A 5,049-nucleotide genomic window follows, 5' to 3' on the forward strand; every position below is an offset into this window, starting at 1 on the left:
CAATATTCAACTGTCTCAGTACTCATCCCTCTGGAGTTCCTAACCTCTACGCTTTTTCTTGTCTCTCCCACCTCTGTTTTTATCTCCTTCCCTGTCCCCAGGATTTAAGCAGCCACCATTCTTTAGGACATTGTTCTGCTTCAATATTTTCTCCATGTCTGGCCCTTACAGGCCAGCTTCTCAATAACTTCTCATAATTTTACCTTCCTTAAAGGTAAACAAACAAACAAATTCCCCAAAATAAAAGCTTTATATCCCCTTTTCTGACTTAAATATATTATTTTTTTGGGGGGGTGGGGTGGGTACCAAATTACTTTATTTGAAGGAATGGTACAAATGAAAAGATGTAAGTGGATGATTTGGTACAAGTTATAGAAAAGGTAAAGGTAACTCCAACATGCACGTACTGCTTTGGTGACCAGGGAAGTCACCCGCCTGGCTATGGGAAGCCAGCCTAAGGCTTAGCTCTGGTCACTGTCTCCCAGGGTGTGCTTGTCAAAGAGATACTCTGCCATGCCAGTTTCAGGGGCCCGCAATCTGTGAAAGTTGGCTACATGGTCACCCAGTTCTTTGATGGATTTCACCTGCTCATTCAGGTAGTGAGTTTCAAGGAAGTCACACAAGTGAGGGTCATTTTTGTCAGTGGCCAGCTGGTGCAAATCCAGTAGTGACTGATTCACATTTTTTTCCAAGTGCAATGCACACTCCATCGCATTCAGCCCATTCTCCCAGTCCTCACGGTCTGGTTTCTTGATATCCTGGAGGAAGATTCCGCCTCGTTGGTTCTGCAGCTTTATGAGTTTCTCAGCATGTTCCCTCTCTTCATGAGATTGGTGAAGAAAATATTTGGCAAAGTTCTTCAAAGCCACATCATCGGGGTCAAAGTAGTAAGACACCGACAGGTAGATGTAGGAAGCGTAGAGCTCCATGTTGATCTGCGGTGGATGGCGGCCTCTGAATCCTGGAGGTAGTCCTGGCACCTGCCAGGTGGCCGCAGTGGGCGTCATGGTGGGCGGCTAAGGAGAGGTGGCTGTGCGGGCTGGAGTGGGGGCCTTGGGGATGTCCGAGGCGCTGTGAGGAGGTGGCCGAAGGCTGGATCAGGTGGCTGAGGGGGATGGGTCGAGCGCCGGTTCCGTCCAAGCACTGTTGAAGCAGGAAACCACGGCGACTCTCCATGAAGACTGTCTAAATATATTAATTTATTTTCTAGCCTATCAAAGTGCCTACTCTCTACTACAAAAGTAAAATGGAGTGACTTCAACCAAACTGGGTTCTAGTCCTGGCCTTCTCTTTCTAAGACTGTTTTCTTGTCTGTAATTGGAGGAAAGAGCGATCCCACTAAACACAGGTTATTCTAAAAATTCAACAAGATGCCATATACAAAGTACTTGTTATAAAGCCTGGCAGAGTTGGCCTCATCATCTATTTTAATTATTATTCTTATTCTTATTTATTATTATTAAATGTCCACCTCCCTTTCAAATGACAACTGGAGGTTCTTCCCATGTGAGTACTCATCCTCTTTTTACTCAGAATTCAGGATAAATTAATTGAACACACTGTAATACTTGAAAGTATTACTCTGTATTTTGGCAACTTATCCTAGCACCGTGTTTTGTAGACAGACTCATCCAGTCACTAAGCCTCCTGCAGCTGCAGTTCAATTGCTCTGCCACAGACTATTCTAAACATGGGAAATCTCACTCCCAAAGCTGTCTGTATTCAGGACTGGGATCCAAATCCTGTTTGTGACACCCAATTGCCAGGGCAAACCCTCTGATTTTTATCCTCAGAGTTTTTGGAGCTACTAAGCCCACGTTGCAGGCTTTTCTAAGAGAACTGGGATCTGGGGGAATGTAGCTGCTTCCTTTCCCGGTGGGGATCTAGCTCCTAATCCGTTCAGCTCAGCGGAACTAGACAGAGGTGAGAAACTAGACAGAGGTGAGAAACCTCTCCCTGCAGGATAATTGGGAACTATCTGCAACAGAGCCTTGCGCAGAGGAAGTGGGTTCCCAGCACTTTCACTTAGAAAATCTCCTTCTGGGGGGGTTGGACCCGCTGCCAGCAAGCTGAATCCCAGACTTTGCGGGAGGCGGGAGGGGTGGGACAGCGTCTCCCAAGGTGTGACCTCCGGTCGGGGCGGGGCGTGGGTGGGTCCAGGGACACCGCCCAGGGACCTGGGGGGCGGGGACAAGACTACTAGGAAGGGTGAAGTGGGAGAGGAGCCAGGAGACAGACAGGGTCTGGGAAGGTGGCCTTGCTGAGCGTTCTGTTGGAGAAGGCAGTGCTCCTCGAGAAGGAATGCCCTGGAGCCAGAGCGAGCACGGGAGCTATGGGCCTGGTAGGAAGGGTGGGGTCCCATGACGGGGGGTCCCCTCCGCTGGGTGCAGCCCAGCTCTGCGCGTTAATCCCTTCAGGGTGCACCCGCAGCAGTCTTAAAGCAGGTCGCGCCTTGGCCTGCTGCTACCATTCCCCCAAAGCTCCCGGAGAGCTGCAAAGCCAGGTGTCATGGGATGAGCAAGGCTTAGGAGGCCGGCCAGGGCTTGGGGGTGTGTGGTTGCCACGAGGTATTAAGGGCCCGCCAAGCCTGGCCTGGAACCCGAGGTCAGGAGTACAGCAGCGCAGAGCGAGGCCTGAGGGTGTGCATTGTGAGTGTTCAGGTTGCTCCACAGAAACGCCCTGACGGTCCTGGGCAGCTGTGCTGGGGTGAGGGGCGCCTCTTGCATGCTGGTTCTCCATTAATAAGCTTTGAAGTCGCACCTGTACGTCTTGGGCCTCAACCTCGCCCTGTATTTTGCCTTCTCATGTTTCTTGAATCATAAAGTATTCCTAACACATGTAGGTGCGCCTTCCCTACGGATATGAGGGTGGCATTTTCCGCTGCTATGCCGCGATATTTGTGAGAACATCTCAGGTGCAGTGACACCTCTGAGCATGTTTACAGATAGAAACTTCTGCCCTGTATAGAAACAGTCCATTTGTCCTAAATCACCGCTACATTGGAGGAAACTGACAAGCATGTACTCCTATCCTGAAGGGTAATGGCATTCATTGTCCTGTAGAAGGAAGTCAGTAAGAAAAGAGCCCTAAGGCTATGACACCTACTTGTCCAGTTACATCTTGTTTTACATAAACAAGAGGGGTGTATCGGCAGCTATTCCATAGGCCTGATGTAATTCCAGAAATAACCAGCCCCCTTTGAAAAGAAATCTGGGTGCACACTGCAAAGATCAGATAACTTGCTGACTGTTGATAGCAAGGTAGCAACTTAATTTAAAAGGTAATTTGAGCCCTGGCGGGTTTGGCTCCGTGGTACAGTTTATGGACCAGAGAGCTGCCGGTTGACTCCGGTCAAAGGCAGTACTTTGGGTACGATGGGCCCTGGTCCAGGCCCTGGTCCTGGCCCTGGTCCTGGCCCTGGTCCTGGTAGGGGTTGTGCAGAAGGCAACCAATGGATGTGTCTCTCTCACATTGATGTCCCCCCCCCCCCCCCATCTGAAGGTAAAATGGAAAAAAGTATCCTTGGGTGAGGAATAAAAATAATTTAAAAAAAGATAATTTGAACACAAAATTTACAAGATGCTACTTTATAAAATTATGTTTTCATTTGTGGAGGCTAGAAGTTGCTTTATTGTTATAAAATTTACTAAGATATGTGTAATATAGATATTTGGAATAAAATAGCAAAATACATTCATTGTCATTCCTTGATCTTAGACTCATAATAGGAATGCCCAAGCCTCTATTTTTTGACAATTGGTAAAAGCTAATCACCAGGGTTCTTTTCTAAGCATTTTGTGCTCTAATTTAATCCTATGCACAACTCCATGAGATATTCTCATGTTAGAGGAGGAAGATAAGGCACAGAGAAGTGAGGCCACACTGCTGGAAAGTTTAGAGAAAAATCTGTCTTTCTTACTCTTAAGCTTGTACAGTTACCCCTCAGCCACCTGTACTTTGTTTTTCTTAAGTAGATAAGCAGAAAGAGGTTGCTAAAGACTTCCCGACCCATGTGTACAACCTAACCTTAGTTCTGGTTCCAGCTCCTGACTCTGTACAAATTACTTATCTTTTCTAGGCACACAAAGGTAATTAGTCTCTAGATACCTCCTAAATCCAAAAAACCTATTGTTTAGTGAAAATAAGATTCTGCTTTTACCAATTAATGATAGCATTGGTCACATTTGGTGTGGAAATTACAGGGTGGTCAGGAAGGGTCAGTTGATTCATTCAATTAATGTGAATTGTGTACCTGGTTAACACTGGGGCTCCAATAGAGAATGGGACAGGTGAGGGTTCTCCTTGGAGTTTATATTCTGTTTGGAGGTAGAGGAGCCTAAGGAAACAAAGAAGGAACCAACAATTAAATCAATTAACAAATAGTTGCAAATTGTTAACAGAGGGTGTGATAAGAAAAATGGGATGGGGGGGCACTGGTTATGGTGGTAAAAAGAAGGCCTCACCAACACTTTCTTATTTATTTATTTATTTATTTATTTATTTATTTATCCTCACCCAAGGACATTTTTTCATTTTTTGTTCAGATAAAGTGGGAGGAAGAGAGACAGAGAAACATTGATGTGAAAGGGACACATCCAGTGGTTGCCACCCACACAACCCAACCAGGGCCGGGGACAAACTGAAACAGAGGTATGTGCCTTTAGTGGGAACTGAATTCGGGTCTCTCTGGACCACAGGCCGACGCTCTAACCACTTAGCCAAACTGGCCAGGGCAAGTCTTTCTTATTTAAAAGGATGAGACAGACCTAGTGATGTTCATTCTTGCACTGGGACCTGCAAGAACAAAGGAGACATGAAAGCACAGGGCATAGTCTAGAAATTGCCAGAAGGTCTCTGTGGGTGGAGCTTTTGCATGATTGGTTCTAACTGAAGTTGGAGACATGGGGTGGGACCATATCATGCAGGGCTATTTGTGGCCTGGTAAAGCCTCTAGAATTTCATCTAACAACAATGGGAAGCCAATGAGGGGTGGTAGGCAGGAGAATGACATGATGGTGACTGAGATGAAGCCTAAATGAAAGGTAATGG

General features: G+C 46.6%; 1 pseudogene; it reads right to left on the bottom strand.

The window, feature by feature from the left end:
* Positions 1 to 336: 336 nt before the first annotated feature.
* On the bottom strand, positions 337 to 1,007 carry LOC118641178 (annotated as a pseudogene).
* Between the last annotated feature and the right edge of the window lie 4,042 nt (positions 1,008 to 5,049).

The sequence above is a fragment of the Molossus molossus genome, unplaced genomic scaffold, assembly GCF_014108415.1.
Source record: "Molossus molossus isolate mMolMol1 unplaced genomic scaffold, mMolMol1.p scaffold_m16_p_1, whole genome shotgun sequence".
NCBI lineage: Eukaryota > Metazoa > Chordata > Mammalia > Chiroptera > Molossidae > Molossus > Molossus molossus.